Source organism: Bombina bombina, chromosome 5 (assembly GCF_027579735.1).
Source record: "Bombina bombina isolate aBomBom1 chromosome 5, aBomBom1.pri, whole genome shotgun sequence".
Lineage (NCBI taxonomy): Eukaryota > Metazoa > Chordata > Amphibia > Anura > Bombinatoridae > Bombina > Bombina bombina.
In genome coordinates this window covers 493,406,356-493,427,726 of record NC_069503.1, presented here as the reverse complement: position 1 = coordinate 493,427,726, position 21,371 = coordinate 493,406,356, and positions in this window count along the sequence as shown.

Here is a 21,371-nt window from a genome sequence, read left to right as displayed (position 1 = left end):
CCACACTTTAGGAAATTTTAACTGCTTTTAATGATGAAACATACAGAAAGACAACGACGTTTCGGTCATCAACTGACCTTAATCATGTTGTATCATACAACATGATTAAGGTCAGTTGATGACCGAAACGTCGTTGTCTTTCTGTATGTTTCATCATTAAAAGCAGTTAAAATTTCCTAAAGTGTGGTACTGCTGCTCTTTTCTACAATATTTGATATGGCAAAGCAATGTGAATGGAATATTGAATATAATATTAAGGAGACAGTAAAGTAAAATAAAACTGTAATGATTAAGACAGAACATACAAATTTAAACAACTTTCCAATTTATTTTGTTGTCTAATTTGCTTCATCCTATTGGTGTCCTTTGTTAAAATGCATACTTAGGTAAGCTCAGGAGCAGTAAGACAATATTGGGTTTTAGCTGATGATATGCATGTAACTATGACTCTTGTCATTGGCTCACCAAATGAGTTCAGCTTGCTGCCAGCAGTACACTGCTGCTCCTTCAATAAAAGATATCAAGAAAATTAAGCTAATTGATAATAAGAAGTAAATTGGATGCTCTATCTGAATCATGTAAATTTAGAATTAGTATTATCATTATTAGTATTAGTACAAACTAAGGCCTAGATTTAGAGTTCGGCGGTAGATGGGCTGTTAACGCCACGCGTGTTTTATGTCTAACGCACGTCATTGTTTGACTCCGGTATTTAGAGTTAATATAAGACCATCTAACGATGCTCCTAACGCGTGTATGTCACACGCGTAATCCTGCCCGCGTTAGACAGTCTCCCATAGAGATCAATGGGAAAGTCAAAAAATAGCTTTTTTTACCTAACACTCGATCTCGCGAGAATACGCACAGCTCGGTCATATGACGCATACCACATCATGCACAACAATAACACGCCGCAAATGTCACAACATCAATCAATCAACAAAGCACACAAGCATTACACATTCACAAGCGGGGGAAGTTTTAATACTATTTATACGGGGAATACGCATATACTTTAAGATGCGGAAAATCGCACAATAACAACAAGGATTAAAAAATATATACATACACTAAAAAAAAAATCGCATTCAATATCATTATATATTATGAAAAACATACATATACAACACTTCACGAAGAACACACCATCGCAAATTCACATTTAAAAAGAATACTATTGGACAATGTTAGAGAAAACGACCACTATGACATCATCGCATTCTACACATTCCACAAATACCAACTCAAAATGAGCATGCGCAAATTAACACACCTAATACACATTGCAATAATATTAATTGCTAATAAAGCACACCTGAACACTAATTACAATGGAAATTGGGACATCATTAAACATTTACACAGGGTATATAAGCACCACACAAGCAGGGCTTCTTTGACTGTGTTGCTGGTGGGTCTTTGGAGATTTAAGAATAGAGATTTTGCGAATTTTTGAGAGTGAGTTAGTGTTAGTGTGAGAGAGTCAGTTGGTAGTGTTAGCGTGAGAGAGTCAGTTGGTAGTGTTAGCGTGAGATAGTCAGTTGGTAGTGTTAGCGTGAGATAGTCAGTTGGTAGTGTTAGCGTGAGAGAGTGAGTGAGTTAGTGGGAGTTAGCGGGAGTGGGAGAGAGTCTGTTAGTGGGAGCGTGAGTGAGTTAGTGGGAGTTATTAGTGATAGTTGTTAGTGTGAGCGTCAGTTAGTGGTAGTTAGTGAGCGTTAGTGGGAGTGTTTGTTAGTGAGAATTAGAAGTAGTGTGAGTTAGCGAGCGAGTGATTTATCTGTACACTTAACACATTTACACGCAAACACATTCAATACATACATACACTTATCAATAACACTACATACACTCCATACCCCCTACCCCCTCATACTACACTCCATACCCCATTCCTTGTAGTCCCATTCCCTTTCATCCCATTTACTCTTATCCCATACCCCATACCCATCCCATACCCATCCCCTAGTTACATTTAGTTTACATATCCTCCTTTTAGTCTTCTTCTTTTCGTTTATTTAAATACTCCTTACCCTCTTTATTTTTTTACATCCCTCACACTTTAAGCACCTTTTTTGTCTTTTTAGTTCTTTATTTTGACCCCCTTTCATTTCATCACACTCACTTTTTTTTTATTATTTGGGGTTTAGTTTAGGGAGGAGATGGAGGCCAGGCAGGGGACAGGTAGAGGGGGGAGTAGAGGGAGGGGGAGGGGGAGAGTAACAGGGCAGGAAGGGGGGCAGGAAGGGGGGCAGGAAGCGGGGGTGGAAGCGGTGGGTGGACCCAGCCACTTGGTTCAAGATGACCAAGTGGCTGGGCCCAGTGGCGGTCAGAGTAGGGCTTCACAGTCCGGGAAACAGAGGGCATCGTCACAGGGGAAGGCCAAGGCGACTAGGGAGGCGAGGTTTACGATGGAGGAGAAGGAGGCCCTCGTAGAGGCCTATATGGCCAGGTATAGGATGCTGCAGCACCAGAAGACTACCCCGACTGACAGGAGGAGGCTCTGGAACGAGATTCGGAATGCAGTCAATGCAGTGGGTGGCCGGAACCGGGATATGGATTCCATCAAACATCGGTACCGGGACTGTAAACTTGAACTTAAAAAAAAGTTAAGCCTGGAGGCCCGACATGCCGCAGGGACCGGTGGCGGCCCTGCCCTTGAAATGGAGTACTGCAGATGGGAGGAAATGTTGCGGCCCAGCATCTCCGAGGTGGAAGTAGTCGGTATCGGAGGAATCGATACCGGGAACCTGCCACTCTCATCTGACGGTAAGCTCATTGAACAATAATTTCACATACGAATGTATTTCAATGGACACTATACGCAAACATTTACTTTCATGATTGAGGTAGCGAATACAATTTGACAAAACATTCAAATGTACTTATATTACATAATTTGATTCATTCTTGAGATATATTTTAATGAAGAAATAGCCATGCACACGGTGAAACAATCACAGGAGGCAGCTATATTCAGCTAACAATCAGAATCTTATAAACATATTTAGATATGCTTTTCAGCAAAGAATATCCAGAGAATGAAGCTAATTAGATAACAAAAGTACATTCGAAAGTTGATACTAAATGTATGCTTATAAATCATGAAAGATAAAACATTGGGTTTCATGTGTTAAGGATCAGATTAATGCTATTACGCTGTTTACACGCATTCTATTACTTAGCGGTTACATCAGTATCTAGGCTATAGGTTAGGTGTGCATTTAAACAGACTGAAAACAAACGCAAAAACATTCACATTGACCAGATATCACAAACACTGTTTAGAAAAAGCGGAAATAGAATTGATTGTTTGTTAGATTTCAAAGTGGATTAATGATTCTGCATTTGTAATTGTATCGTAAGCTAAGTCATTTAAACCTTTATTTGCAAATATGCTAATATATACATTTCTTTTTTTCTTTTTTTTTTAATATACAGAGTCTGGGGACGAGGCAGCACAGCCTCCTGCATCTCCCCGGGATGAGAGTGGTGGTGAGGAATTCCCACTTCGGAGGGAAGAGGCCCCCCGTGACGAACAGCGCACGGGAGATGATCAAGAGGCCCCGGAAGCACAGGAGGATCCCGCTGAACCCGCGGAACCCGAGGTCCCTCAAAGACCCGCACTCCGCCGTGCACGGGCACCCCGCCGTGCACGGGTTCAACAGGCACAACAAGAAGAAATAGCGGAGGTGCGGGTTCTACTGGAGTACATAGACCAGATGCGTACCTCCCGGATAGAAAACATAGAAGGACGACGCAGAATACTTGATGGGCAGAATCAAATAATTCAAGGCCAAAATGAAATAATCAGTATACTGAATACAATACAAGAAGGACAAACAAGAATGTTCAATCTTCATCAGGAAATGTTCACATTTTTCCGGGAGGCGCATGCTGGTCTACCTCCTGTTGCTGGGCCTCTTGTTGCTGGGCCTCTTGCCGGCCCATCTCATCCTCCTCCTCAGCCATCTACTCCTCCTCCTCCTCAGCCATCTACTCCTCCTCCTCCTCAGCCATCTTCTCCTCCTCATCCATCTTCTCCTCCTCCTCAGCCATCTACTCCTCACCTTGGTCGTCCCAGTACTCTTCCTTCCACTCCTCCCACAACAGCTCCAAGGAGGACTCTTCGGAGTCGGCAGTTGCCTCTCCCAGAGCCTCAGCCCCGTGGGAAGAGGGGAAGGAAGAGGAAGTAAGTATTTTTTTCCATCTTATATTTTTTTTTTTGGGTAATGGATAGGTATGTGATGATGTTGTTTTCATACACTTGTGGACCACACTCTGTATATAATCGACTTCTATGGGACCGGGTCCATGGAGGAAGATTCTTTGCAGAGTGTGGGTTATAAGTGTGTGAAAACCACATCATCACATACCTATCCTTGTTCATGATATTGATTGGTTTCTGTGATGTGATGTCCAAACTGTTTCCCGAATCGCTAACTAAATTACCATAACAATTATCCATGATGGCATATTACTGTTTGAATGCCAATAACACAGCTTAAAGGGACAGTCAGAAAATTATTGATTACAAAGAAAACACTGTATTACGCATTATAAAGTTTGAAACAACAAAACATGGAGAAATACATGTGTGACTTATGTGCTTACCCTTGTATCTATGACTATGAAAAATGACCACTTATTTGTTGTTCTGACATAACAACATTTTAGATATCAATGATCAATACATGGTCAATAATATGCTGTATGAGCACAAGGTTTTACATATACAAATGCTATCCAAATGCCCTCTAGTGCTCAAATTGTATAATGATTACAAGCACTCTTCAAGATTTAAGAAATGAGCACACCAACCTCATAGGTTTAGATAGCAAATTTAAATAAACCCAGACAAATGTTCAATTGTTGAGCAACATTTGATATCCTTGTTATTACAGAATTGACTTTTCGAATAATGTTAAAAAAATTATTTTCGAAACTGTCCCTTTAACAACATTACATATGCTAACACATTTTAAGCTTGTTGCTATATCTACATGTACTTTGTCAAAAAAAAAATTTGAAAATCACATTTATATTGACGTGTTAAATAAAGTCTATTTTCTTTAAGAGACATTATTGTGTTAATATTTTATTGTAACTATTTTTATTTTAACAATGAATATGGTTTAAAGTCCTTTTAGGAGTGGGGGGGTGAAATATGCTAACAAAAATATATTTGAAGATTAAACTATGTGGATCTCATACATGATACAAAAAAACAACATTTGCATTCAAGGGACAGTATCCTATATTTTTTACATAACTGTATGTAATAGACACTACTACAAAAAACAAGATTAACATATACTGATAGCAATATTAAAAAGCTTCAAACACTTGCAAATAAAATAGGGTTAGCTATATTTTAAATATAGATGAACCACCATTACAACCGTAAAACACAATACCCCATCATTAACATATGAAAAGAACCTTTACACAAACTGGACAAAGCTGGAGATGGTACTCACATGAAACTCATTGGCTTTGCGAGGAGTAAGAAAATTACTTACATTTTCTTACAACACAAGACAAAATAAACCTATTGGTTAAACAATGGACTATCTAACTAGAGACAAAATCAAATATTTTTATTTATAATGTGAGTGTCTAATGAACCTTTCATAAAATATACAACGAAATTACATTTAGAAGAAGTCGGCATCATATATTTAGCATATGATAAATGCATATTGATTACTTTATTCAAACACAATAGCGCATATTTATTAATTAGATATGTTCAACATTAAACACAACATTAATTTTTAAGAAAAAGGAACATTGTTGACAAACATATTAAACATGGACTGTAGAGATTTGCACTTGCCTAGAAATATCCTATGCATGAAAACATTTTGCTTTCGTTCGTTGATTCAACCAGACATCCAGCAAAAGAGAATGTGTTGGTCTTTATCAGCTACGGGTCAACAATGTAACATGATGCAAATAATACATATTCGCAAGCTTTTTAAAATTGCATGCAGTCACAAACGTTTTTAACGTGCACAAATATTGCGGGACTACGCAATCCAATCACACGTTTTTTTAACTTTACATGTGCCGTCTTAACATGGCGCTTCCTTGATCACGTAAGAACGCCATCCAATGAAAGGCACATTATTGATCACGTAAGAACGCCCAAAAAAAAAAGGCGCATCCTTGATCGCGTCAAAACGCAATCCAATAAAAGGCATATTCCTGATCACGTAAGAACGTCAGTCAATACAAGGAATCATTGGACAGCCTGGCAGGTGACGTCTTAAGCAACATGGCGCATCCGAGATCGCTGAAAAACCGCAGACAATACAAGGACTCTGTGACATCTTGGCATATCATTAAGAAACGTATTTATATTTTAGGAACTAGTATGTGTGTAGATTGCTATCTAGGAATGTCACCAAATCATGAATCATCTTTTCGGACTTGACTGTCCCTTGAACTATAGCTATGGTGTATATCTTTAACATTTAAAAGATACACATGAGAAATACATATGCCATTGATGTTTTAAGATATGTTTGGATTGTTGTTGAATAACAATAGTTATACATGTATTGATTAAACGTGTCATTTATTCAAGTTTAATTATGGTCAGCCTACCTATAGCCATATATGGGAGGAGATGTATTTTGTTAACATATTAGTTAACTAATATTCATCATCTACATTATTTGTATTACACACAGAGATTGATTTGGTTACACTTTGACAATAATATAGATTTGAAAATGAAATACAGGTGCTGTCAACATTACAATAAGATTGTTTATTAATAAAATTATATGTCCTTGTTCTTGTAAAAAGGACAAAAACGCTTTACAAATGGAAATACATTCATTTACAATAGTGATCAACATCACTTAAAGGGACATTATTTTGTTTTTAAAAAGAGCATACACATAGTCAATACTATTTAAATAAAATGAACACTTTACAGGGATTATATCATTGTATCAATACTCAGATCATTTGGTAAAGGTGCATCAATTCATGCAGAGTTTATAAATACACACATGGATATGAACATTTTAATATACATATATACACAAATACAAAAATATATATACATATATAAAGAAATTACTCTGCTAATCATAATCAGGCAATGATAGAGCTAAGAGAAAATAATATAAACACAAATAATAAGATTACATTGGAGATGTTAATCTTAAAGTCATTTACTATTGTCTTACATATATGATTTCATTATAACAAATAGATTTGTTAGGTCCCTTTAAGGATAAACAACATAAACTAGAGCTTGAAAAAAATAACAGGAAGAATGAGGACAAAGATTTGTGAAATAAAATGTATTTTATTAGTATGTAAGAAAACATACACAACGTTTATAAATAATCTTGTAAAAATAAGGAATATATGAGCCATATGACAAGGTAACACAGTGCATCACAGTCCATGAAGAGAGTTGCCAAGGGCCAGCATAGCCTCATTGGAGACACATGACAAGGTAACACAGTGCATCACAGTCCATGAAGAGAGTTGCCAAGGGCCAGCATAGCCCCATTGGAGACACATGGCAAGGTAACACAGTGCATCACAGTCCATGAAGAGAGTTGCCAAGGGCCAGCATAGCCCCATTGGAGACACATGGCAAGGTAACACAGTGCATCACAGTCCATGAAGAGAGTTGCCAAGGGCCAGCATAGCCTCATTGGAGACACATGGCAAGGTAACACAGTGCATCACAGTCCATGAAGAGAGTTGCCAAGGGCCAGCATAGCCTCATTGGAGACACATGGCAAGGTAACACAGTGCATCACAGTCCATGAAGAGAGTTGCCAAGGGCCAGCATAGCCCCATTGGAGACACATGACAAGGTAACACAGTGCATCACAGTCCATGAAGAGAGTTGCCAAGGGCCAGCATAGCCTCATTGGAGACACATGACAAGGTAACACAGTGCATCACAGTCCATGAAGAGAGTTGCCAAGGGCCAGCATAGCCCCATTGGAGACACATGGCAAGGTAACACAGTGCATCACAGTCCATGAAGAGAGTTGCCAAGGGCCAGCATAGCCTCATTGGAGACACATGGCAAGGTAACACAGTGCATCACAGTCCATGAAGAGAGTTGCCAAGGGCCAGCATAGCCTCATTGGAGACACATGGCAAGGTAACACAGTGCATCACAGTCCATGAAGAGAGTTGCCAAGGGCCAGCATAGCCTCATTGGAGACACATGACAAGGTAACACAGTGCATCACAGTCCATGAAGAGAGTTGCCAAGGGCCAGCATAGCCTCATTGGAGACACATGACAAGGTAACACAGTGCATCACAGTCCATGAAGAGAGTTGCCAAGGGCCAGCATAGCCTCATTGGAGACACATGACAAGGTAAAAGAGTGCAACAGGCACAACAAAAAACTGATAAAAAGGCCAAATGGCAACAATATAAATACAAATTCAACATGTGGACGGAGGATTATTATCTGCCACCATGGAGCATATCCAGATCCTCCACTTACTGGTCATCCTCTTCATTGTCCTGTGCATGTCCAGCTCCAGATTCAGGCCTTGAACGTAATTGCATAATTTCACGCAGAGTCAAGTCCTGAACCCGGAGCTGGGCCTGCATGGTGTCGTTCATCCCTCTCAGGACAGCTGCGTTCCTCAACACGGCCTGCTCTACTCTTGCTATCCCTTCTAGCATGAGCCATGCTGAGTCACAGCCTAAAATAAAATAAAAATTAATATTAAGGATAATTACACAACAGAATAAAAGATTTTAATACATACATTGTCATCATAAAGACAAATAATTATTTACATCAATTATTTTTCATATATTCTTTACACATGAATTAGGTTATTCAGACAGACAGAAATCATTAAAGGCTCATGTTACTCAAACATGTTGAACCCTTTAATTGGTTTTAGATGATCCACTTATACAGCTTGAGTGTATCAAATCTTGTTAAAGGATTTACATTGTACTTACATCAGCAATTTAAAAATTCTATTTAGACTGTGGTAGGCACACCTATCCTTAAACATTTTGGCATTGAGGACAAGCTGTGTAAACATAGCAACCAGAAGAATTTACATTCCCACTGGGTTAGACAAGAGATAATGTATCCACATTTGGACATAAAATTTTGGATACAAGTAGTGGTGTTTGGTATATGTAGTGATATCCAATTAAAGGGACACTGAACCTAAATATTTAATGGACTGATTCAGATAGAGCATGACATGACAAATCTTTAGAAATTACACATATTCATTATATGTTTTAATTGTCAAGCTATATTTTGAATGCAAGAATGTTGGTTTTTATGGAAGCCAATATTTGTTGATGAACCTTGTTTGTGCATGCTGGTTGATGGATACATTCATCCAACAATAAAGAAATGATGGCCACATTTATTTTATTGTTTAAACTAATTATAGGAATAAGTTGTTTTCAATAAATATATCAAGAGAATGACGAATAATTCATAAGAGTATTCTATTATACATTGGCTTAACATTGCATGCTGGATTTGAATCACAATTTAACCAATTTAACTTCACTGTACCTTTAAGTATCTTATAAAGTGTATTTAGAATGATACTTACAGCTGTGCCTGGGAAGGACAATCTGACACCCAGGACAATGAAGGTTTAAACAGGGGGGAGGGATGGGATTGGCTCGGGGAGGGATGGGAATGGCTTGGGGAGTGGTGAGCTGCTGCTCCAGGGTAGGCCGTACAGCTGGGGAGTGGGGAGTTTGGGTCTGGGCAGCTGTACGGGCCAGAATACGGGGAGAGCGGCAAAGGGGGGTGTATGGGCGTTTTTTGGGAGGGACAGGATATGAAATATGGGAAGGGCTGGCAGTGGTCGGGGCATGGTCATGGGTTTGGTGATGGGAAGGGCTCTGGGTGTGTGCAGAGGTGTGGCCATGGTCAGGGGTGTGTGCACGGGGAGGGGTCTGTGACTGGGCAGGGGCGGAATCCAGATGACCAGAAGTGGTGGATCCATCTGAAAATGTAAAAGAAATATATTAACATCTCATACATCCTGACATCAAATCAACGCATTTAAAATTGATTATGTTTTCAATATACCTCGAAGTGTGTTTGAATCTGTAAACTATTCTGAAATGAGGATATGGTATCTATATAGGCACTCAGATGAATCTCAATGACTGTCTGTACAATGTGAAACTTATTATTGTGTTTTGGCATGGAATATGCATGTGACATAATGATGGCATGAATTATATATTCTTAAAAAAATATATACAAGCAGATTTTCATGCTGCCTGATATAGAAAGGGGGCAGTAGTGTATTTGAACAGACAAATAATATTCCTTTTTAAAGGGAAAAAGCTATAGACTTTGAATGTCTTCAATAAAATTATTTCAAAATAAGAAACATGTTGGAAACATGATAGATAGATTTCACATACCATCAGACTCCAAGGCAGCCTCTTCCTCCTCCATCCCACATGTGACATCAATCTCTGTAAAACATAACATGTTGTGTACACCTTAAGATCAGATATTATAACATATGTTACTGTTGCTCAAATACGCACATCAATGTTGCATTAAAGATATACACACACAAAGTTATGATTTACATCATTTTGATGGAGCATACAAATGACAATAGATTTGTTATTGTCAATAAATCAGAATATTTATGTATTGTTTGTCTTAATGTTAAATTCATAAAAGCATAGTACATAGAACATTTAAGATTTCTCATGTGTGTATCACTTGATGACTGTTGTTAAAAAAAAATAAAAAATGAAAAAAACATATGTTAGACATCTTATGAATAACAAATGTGTAGAATAATAAAGTAGAAATTATTAATCGCTCAATATAAAAAATAAATATATAATCAGAAGATAAATTCTATGATTTTTTATAATGTTATGCTTCATCGGAATCATGATCATAATATTGATTAGCAATACACCTTCAATTACATATAAATGAGTCAATGGACTTACCAGGAGACCGCAAAGGCGGCTCTATGTCACTGCTGGATTCCTGTGGGCTCCCCACACCAACTCTCTCTATGAATGATATAGATATATATTATTAAACACATTTTGGATATCACTAAATCACATCTGTCTAGAATTTTAACATTAATCAACTTTAAAATGTGAAGAATAGAGCAGTCATTACACCAGAAAATGCTTGATTGAATCAAGGGGATTCTGTAAACATATCTGTATTGAACATATGTTTAATGTCAGACTACATTAGACATCAAATTCATCTCAGATGCTGCTATTGCATATCTAAATATACCCAATGATCAATGTTCTTAACCCTTTAAGGACACAGCTTTCACTTAGCTCAATTGTTTTATGACGGAATAATTCCGTCATATGTCCTTAAGAAGTTACAAGAATACACACAAACCACATATTGAGGAGCATCTGTTGACAAATCTAAACAAACATGTGTCACATCGACCCATTTTTTCAATGTACAGTAATCTTGTTTAGGACACAACACATATTTATCACAATACATAACAAACTTTATTATTACAAATATGTAATCATGGTGCTGTTAGAGTATGCAGATATATATAAAGTAACTCCAACAGATAATTAGATTTATATATCAATAGTTTGTAATAAAAATAATGTAATGATGAATGAATCTATTTTGTCTTAAAGGGACACTGACATGATTAATTTAAATAATTGATTTCTATGTTCAAACTGTAAAAAATAATTTAACATTGACTCCTATTATAATTCGAATGTTGTTCGATATTAATCTTAAAGGCAGATAAGGAATATTGGATTCAATAAATATTTTTTGTTGAAGGTATCCACCAATCATCAATATAAACCCAGGTTGGTCAACAAATATTTAGATGCACATAAACGTACTTTCTTTATTTTAAAATACATTTAGCAATAGAATATGTCACATATGATGATAGTATTATATTTTATGTTTATTAATATTGCATACTGTATGTGAAAGACAATATTAATAATTGTAGTTCAGTACCCCTTTAATCTAAAATTAAATAGATTCCACAATGTTGTTGTTTGTTAATGAATTATCTACTCCATATGTTGATGTAATGAATGGTATTGAGCATGCAATTAAAATCAAATATGTTATTTAAGTATATCCGAATAATTATATAATTTTCATCTATTAAATAGACATTACATATAAATATTGAACAATGTGTATTTAGTATGTAATGTTCATTCCATGTTTCTAAGACAAATGTCAATTAAAATGAGACATACCATACTGTGACAAGCCCTGGCTTGAGGATCCAGCAGCCACATCCATATCTGTAATATATTAAATGAGGATTGCATATCATTAATACTAATCATGCCATGTTTAAAATATTTACATTAATAACAAATCAATAGAAAAATATTAATCCTTTGGTAGTCCCATGAGTTAATAGTTTCCGCAATTAAATGAATGATAAATATATCCTGGACTCTTATTTTCAATCAGTTGTGTTGTTTACTGTATCTTTAAGAATATATGCTTGTTATTACATAATCATCAATTGATGGCCATATGTTATAATTTATTAGTATTATTCGTTTTTTATTAGATATAATATTTAAAATAAGAATACTGTATTCTTCACTAATCTAAGATTTTCCATTTAATTTTTAACAACATGTATAAAGCAATGCCACTTTCCGCAAACCCATGTTAACGTGGATGAGAAATGCCATTTTCGCGATCATTGCGCAATGATTCCAAGCGGAATTACGCATCCGTCATTTTAACAACATGTATAAAGCAATGCCACTTTCCGCAAACCCATGTTAACGTGGATGCGAAATTACATTTCCGCTCTGTGACGCATATTCTGTAGAGCGCAAGAAACATCATTCCAATTTCATGTATCACTAATGTAAAATCAGATATCTAAACATCATATGTAGTGTATGTTGTGAGATCTGTATAGGTTTAGTATCTGACTAAATACACATTTTGGATTTTTAACATTATAAATATTATATGAAGTTGGATAATTACCTGGTTCAGATTCTCTATCGGGTCCTCCCAGGCCACCGGACGGAGAAGCATCTGCCCTGTCCCCCGCGTCAGGACTTTCAGATCCCGCAGCTGGGAGGGAAGAAGAGGAGGCCGAGGATGGCGAGGATCTAAATCTTTTGGGGACCCGGAGATTGAGGAGCTCGCATAAAGTCACCTCATAAGGGAGTAGGTACAGTTTCCGCGGGGCCTTTCTTTGGCCCCCTCTTTTACGGGCTTGTACCCAGTCCCTTATGAGGTTGACTTTTTTCGATAAACGCAACCTCATATCTCCGAATCTCCTCATGATCTGATCCTGGGTCCTCTGGACGTCACACACCAATCTAACCGCATTGGTGATAGACTCCCAGAGGGCCTTCTTAACAGGCGCATCTGTCGAGCTCCTCTTGTTCCCAAACAGCTGGGGATAAAAGTCCTTGACGGCGTGGACCAGTGCAGCGCTCTCCTCCTTGGTGAACCTGGGAACTGACATGCCTGCTGGGTTGTCTTCTCAAATATATATATATATATATAAAAATATATCTAGTACGCCTGCAGGCATTAGAGAACTGACAAAGATGGCAACGTGTAATGGACTTTTATATGGTGAAGTAAACATGAGATGCACCATGGGACAATTTATCTGTACATCTGATTGGATAAAAGTTTGAAATATTGTTATAATGTCTGTGAGACCATCCTGACTCAAGTTGTGTTTGTGTGATGAACTCTGATTGGCCGTTCCTTAATGTTTCATATCTTAGTAACTTCCTTACACATACCTCATGGTGGTGCTGTAACTTCATTTTTCATGTAGACTTATTTGTAACTCATGGGCCTGTCATGCGGATATGTGTGACGCATATTTAATATCCGTGATCCGTGAAATATTAATGATTAAATACTCTTTAAAATCTAATCCTGTCACATTATTAATGTTGTAGACATTTCTCGGTTTAATAACGGTCTGTTTCTTTAATACAAATACACATTTAATATTGTATGTCTTTATTGTTCTTTAAATAAATTTATTGTGAAGTATTGACATTGCTCTATTAAATGTATTTATAATGCACATTGATTGTGTGCTATTGCGTGACATTACACTAATGTTTAAATATGCTAATCTGGTGTTTGAAGATGCGTTTCCCACGCAATATTTATTAATGTTAAAATTCCGGGAAGAATGTCAGTAACTTTGATAATCTGTTTATAAATGTTAAACTACAGCTTTGTTATTCGCAAATAAACCTCGAGCTTGTATTTCTCTGAAGTGCTCATATATGTTATTGTGCAATGGCGTCTTTAGTTTTAAAGAGACATTACAAACAAACAATTGTATCAAATGATCTGTAGAGATAGAAGATTGTTTAGACTTTAAAATGTAAATCATTTTCTCTTAGTATTTATATATCCTCAACATAAGAAATTTAAATGCACATGGTTGAGCCAATCACATAAGGCATCTCTGTGCATCCACCAATCTTCATCTACTGAGCCTATCTCGATATGCTTTTCAAGCAAAGTATGTCAAGATAGGAAGAGAAGTAAATACACTATTTCAAGCTCTTAAAGGGACACTGTCCAAACAAATTTACCATTGGTGATTGAGCATGAAATGTTAATCAACTTTATTATTTAATACGATTATCAAATGTTAAGTTATCTTGTTATGTTTCTTTGAAAATCAATAATGATATTTTATATTACGGACAATTGTTTAATAAAAACCTGGGTTGTCCTTGACGATTGTTGCATCAATTATTCCAAACAATAAAGTTCTGTCCAGAGTACTGAAGCAAATAAATTAGCTATTTACTGCCTTATTTCTAAAGTAATGATAGCAACATCACAATGAGCATTCATAATATGAGACAAGTTTTAAAGTTGATTAAAATAGAATACTCATTCAGAATGTATAAATCATTGTTTTTTTAAATGGCTACCTTTAAGTATATTTTGAGTTCATGTCCCTTTAAATAAACATTTCACAATAATGCTTAATATATCATAAACCTAGGCACCTTCCTTTTGCTAAATGAGTCTAACATATGAGTAAAGCAAATTTAGATTAACTTCTAGATTCTTTTACACACTGACTGAAATATATTTATTAAATGAGGTCTTTTTTAGCCTTCAGCGTAGAGGGACATTAAGCTATATGTTATGTATGCATTTTGTATCATAATCTTATATTTGACCAACTTAATATGTTTTGTTATTCAATCATTATATTGTAATTATATATATATTCGTGGATTAAATACATCTCTACATAGGCTATTTTGATGCTGATTGTTGTTTGCATATAGATGCCTTATATCATTGACTAAGATATGTGCATTTATTTTTATTTTAACAAGTATATTTAAAGACTGAATGTAATTCTATAGTACATTCTAAATATGTTTAAATTCTTGTATGATATTTGTAACAATGTATACAAAATATACATTTTGAATGACCCCTTTAAGGACCCAAACATATTGTATTTTGATTTAACATTGACAAAATAAACTAAAGGGGAAATTACATTCTATATAGATATTTGATGTCTAACCCAAGAGGTAAGATTGTAATAAATACATAATATTACTAAGTATAGTTAAATGACTCCACTAGAAAATTACATAGATTAACCTGGCATCCAATAACTAATTATTAAAAATTATAAAGTTAAATGACCTACCATTTATAAATGTAATAATTGTAAAATATTTTCTAATAATGTTTTGAGATACCTAAGGAAGATACATGATCTTATACAATTCTTTTTACATTCAACAACACTGTCACTTTCATGTAATTGAACCACTTCACCTTATTAAATGTTAAAACAATCATAATATTAATACATATCCTAAATATTTTTAATATATACTTTTTCAATATAAAAGCATTGAAGAATATGACTCCCCAATTAATGTTAAAATATATATTTTAATATTCTCTGAAGAATTTTATTTTCTACTATTAATGCATTATTTTCTCTTATGCATGTGCTTGTCAAATAGCCAACTACCAGTCATGGGAGTCCAAGTTTTATTTATTTACAGATTATATTGATATATATTAGAATCTGCTAAAAAAATTAAATTTATTTAATAGAAAATAATTAAATATTCCATGAAGTCATCAGATGCCAATCTGAAATGACAAATAATAAAAATGGAACAAAGTTAATACACACGTTGTAAAATATTCATAAAATACATTTAAAATCATATGGTGTCTATGCTCTAACTTTGATCAACATTTTTTAAAGATAATCATTACATTCATTTTAAATTAATGAAATACATACACCATTATATTGTTGATTAAAAATAATATTTAAATTTCAAAAATTAAATTTATACATAATAATGTATATCACATGTAAACAATATATGTATGCTGAACATAAATGTAATATTTCATGTCCATTCAAATACCTCTATATCAACTATAATATGTATTCCTTTTTCTGATTGTGATCCCTAAATATCTAATTAAGAACTAAATATGACTAATGTATGTAAGCTACTAATATTCTACAGTCTTCACTAGCATGCATTTGTACACCAACCTGGACAATGCATGGTCTTTGAAAGTCAATTCAGGGGTAAACAGTTGATCTTCAATAGGTGTCTTATTCATCAGTTCATTAAATAGAGGACTGGGAAATACCATCTAAAAAAGTAAAATCATCTAAGTGTCTGATTGTGATCCCTAAATATCTAATTAAGAACTAAATATGACTAATGTATGTAAGCTACTAATATTCTACAGTCTTCACTAGCATGCATTGGTACACCAACCTGGACAATGCATGGTCTTTGAAAGTCAATTCAGGGGTAAACAGTTGATCTTCAATAGGTGTCTTATTCATCAGTTCATTAAATAGAGGACTGGGAAATACCATCTAAAAAGGAAAATCATCTAAGTGTCTGATTGCGATCCCTAAATATCTAATTAAGAACTAAATATGACTAATGTATGTAAGCTACTAATATTCTACAGTCTTCACTAGCATGCATTGGTACACCAACCTGGACAATGCATGGTCTTTGAATGTCAATTCAGGGGTAAACAGTTGATCTTCAATAGGTGTCTTATTCATCAGTTCATTAAATAGAGGACTGGGAAATACCATCTACAAAATAGAAAATCATCTAAGTGTCTCCAATAGGATGTCTCCACAGCCTTATTCTATCAAATAGTTTGCACTTACCATGTGAACATGTCTTTGTATGGTTTTCAAGGTCAGCAGAATTTAAATATGCCAGACATGATCCCATTGGTATACTTCAATTTCAATCTTGGCTTTTTCCCCACTGTCAGTCTTGGAAATCTTCACTGTCAGGCTTCAAATTGTTCCCTTTCAGTCTTTATATTAAGTCATCTCCCTAATGTAAGAAATTATATATAAAGATTTCATACAAGTGTGTGAATCAGTTCTGTACCCCTCTCCCACCCCCCATTTCATAATAAATATCTATCACTAGCTTACTAAGCCTGTGTATGAACATGTGTTATTTTCTATCAAGTGTGAAGATGAGTCATATTGAGCAGAACAAACCTCTGTGTGACATTGAACCATAGTCATTCTAGAGTATCCCTTTCTGATTATGTACATAAGTAATGTGTAAACAAAGTTATATTTTTAAAAATGTATGCCATATTATGTATTTGTGTACAAATCATGCCAGCAACAGTCCATACATTTCTACTTACCATCTGATGTCCTCTATAAAAACCAGGTGGCAAAGACTCGCTATAGGACCCAATGCCCAGAGCATCACCTATATTATGAGAAATAAATATTATTATAACATTTGATCAATACTAACATGTTTGCACAATTCTCTACTTGTCATTTCCCTAGAGTTCACATCTATTGAAAATACTCCAGTGTAACTTCTATTATTTACCGTCTAAAGTGGCGGTTGATGACGTCTGCTCTGACATCAAGTCCCTCGTCCTGGAATTCCCCCTCTAGAACAGGATCATCCTCCTCATCTCTGAGGAGGTCTCTGTCCACCGGGACGGCCTGCAGCATCCCAGCCCGCTGTGCAATATTATGCAGGACGCTACAGGCTACAACGATCTTAGCCACCTTCTTTGGGTTGTACTGGAGTGCTCCTCCAGAACGGTCCAGGCACCTGAATCTCATCTTCAGGAGCCCGAACATCCTTTCAACCACCGCCCTGGTTCTCTTATGAGCCCTATTGTAGCGCTCCTCAGACACATCAGTTGGGCTACGCAAGGGGGTAATGAGCCAAGGCCGGCTCATGTACCCAGAATCACCTATAAATTTAGAACAGAACATAATTCAAACAGAATACTTAAACTAGTATATTGTTGTATAAATATATTTTTTAAAAACCATAATCCATATTAAAAGTTGTCAGAAACATAAAAAAAAAAAAAAAAATTATATATAAATCTGTATCTAGCCATTTCATCTAAGACATGCTACATATGCGTATTTCTCCTAAACCAAACCTTGTGTAAAATGCTAACTACATGTTTACATTGCATTCTCTATCTGAACACTTAAGGTAAGACATGCTACATATCTGCATTTCAATAAAACTAGACATTAGCAGAAAAAGACAATGACAGGGTTAAATTGCATGAGATAATATCTTGCCATTTCATCTAAGACATGCTACATATGCGTATTTCTCCTAAACCAAACCTTGTGTAAAATGCTAACTACATGTTTACATTGCATTCTCTATATGAACACTTAAGTTAAGACATGCTACATATCTGCATTTCAATAAAAATAGACATTAGCAGAAAAAGACAATGACAGGGTTAAATTGCATGAGATAATATCTTGCCATTTCATCTAAGACATGCTACATATGCGTATTTCTCCTAAACCAAACCTTGTGTAAAATGCTAACTACATGTTTACATTGCATTCTCTATATGAACACTTAAGGTAAGACATGCTACATATCTGCATTTCAATAAAAATAGACATTAGCAGAAAAAGACAATGACAGGGTTAAATTGCATGAGATAATATCTTGCCATTTCATCTAAGACATGCTACATATGCGTATTTCTCCTAAAACAAACCTTGTGTAAAATGCTAACTACATGTTTACATTGCATTCTCTATCTGAACACTTAAGGTAAGACATGCTACATATCTGCATTTCAATAAAAATAGACATTAGCGTCGGTAAATAACAAATGGTTAAATTTAATCCTATAGCTGAACATGACGCTAACAGTTAAAAAATACAGGGGCAATTGTCAAAATAATTAACCATGTTGTGCACAAATACTCACCAACGAGATAACCAGGGGGCATTTGTCTTTCCTCAAACTGTCTCCACAGGGACGACAGAGAGAGGATGCGGGCATCATGACAAGCACCTCCAAAATTTGCATACACATGCATAATCCTCATCCGTGCGTCACAAACATACTGCACGTTGAGGCTATGAAAATGTTTGCGATTTCTGAAGGGCAAGTCATCAATTGGAGCACGCAGCGCAATGTGGGTACAATCAATGGCTCCCAAGACATTGGGCAATTGAGCAATATCAAAGAATTCCCGCTTCAGGCGCCTCCAATCACCATCATTCTGTGGGAATCCTATGTATTGCTTACTGATACGTACCATGGCGTTCAGAAAGTTATCAAACACCCCAGAGAATGTACCTTGAGCCAGGCCATGCATGTACAGTTCTCCTGATTGAAAACTCCCGGAGGCCAGGACGTATAGACAGCTTAGCATCTTACTCATGGGGGGAACAGCAGTCCTTATTTGTATACGTGGCTCCAAATGAGGTTTAAGAAGATCGTAAAGGCCAATGAGCTGTTCGCGATCGAGCCGATACTTATCAAAAACCTCAAAGTCACTCATGTTTTCCAAGGTGGGTCTCACCCTGTAGACACGAGGACCTCGAACCAGACGACCCCTTCGTCTCGGTCTGAGCCGCCGAGGCTGCCTGATTCGACCAACAGCTAGTTCGCCAATAGCACCACCAGCAGCGTCTACCATGTCATCGTCATCCATCTTTCAAAACAGCGTAACAAGGTAAGCACTTGATCTGATGTGGATCACAAGTGATGCATTGGCCATGTTGTTTGGGGGATTTATAGTACAATTAGTCCAATGGTAGTGAGTTTGTAATGATTGCTGATTGTATTCACCTGTTTGTATGTGAGCGGCGCGAATGCTTTGACAGTGGGCGTTTATTTGTTGTTTGCTGAAATGTTAGTTTCAAACAATGATTCTCAATGTGAAAGTGTCAAATATCACACATACAGTGCATGTTTGCAATGTTTGTTCATATGCGTAATCAATATTTCCTAAACGCGATGTTATAGTAACAAGCACACGTCCAGGCTAACATGAATGAAAGTGCATAGTTGTGTATAATGTGCATCGAATGTGATCGATCAATGTTGCTGCAATATTGTTTGTAAACGATAAAGTAACAGCTGCCATCTGTAGTATTGTATATATAAGTGATTGCCGAGCTGTCAATACTGTATGCGTCCCATTACAATCGCAATAATAATTCCGAACTTCCCGTCTGCCATCTGTAGTATTGTATATATAAGTGATTGCCGAGCTGTCAATATTGTACGCGTCCCTTTCAAATCGCAATAATAATTCCGAACTTCCCGTCTGCCATCTGTAGTATTGTATATATAAGTGATTGCCGAGCTGTCAATATTGTATGCGTCCCTTTAAAATCACAATAATAATTCAGAACTTCCCATCTGCCATCTGTAGTATTGTATATATAAGTGATTGCCGAGATGTGAATATTGTACGCGTCCCTTTCAAATCGCACTAATACTGAATAACTTCCCGTCTGCCATCTGTAGTATTGTATATATAAGTGATTGCCGAGCTGTCAATATTGTACGCGTCCCTTTCAAATCGCACTAATACTGAATAACTTCCCGTCTGCCATCTGTAGTATTGTATATATAAGTGATTGCCGAGATGTCAATATTGTATGCGTCCCTGTAAAATCGCAATAATACTGAATAACTTCCCGTCTGCCATCTGTAGTATTGTATATATAAGTGATTGCCGAGCTGTCAATATTGTATGCGTCCCTGTAAAATCGCAATAATACTGAATAACTTCCGGCTGTCATCTGTAGTATTGTATATATAAGTGATTGCCGAGATGTGAATATTGTACGCGTCCCTTTCAAATCGCACTAATACTGAATAACTTCCGGCTGTCATCTGTAGTATTGTATATATAAGTGATTTTCGATCTGACGATATTGTATGCGTCCCATAAAAATTGCACGAATACTGAATAACTTCCGGCTGTCATCTGTAGTATTATATATATAATTGATGTGCGATCTGACAATATTTCTTAATTG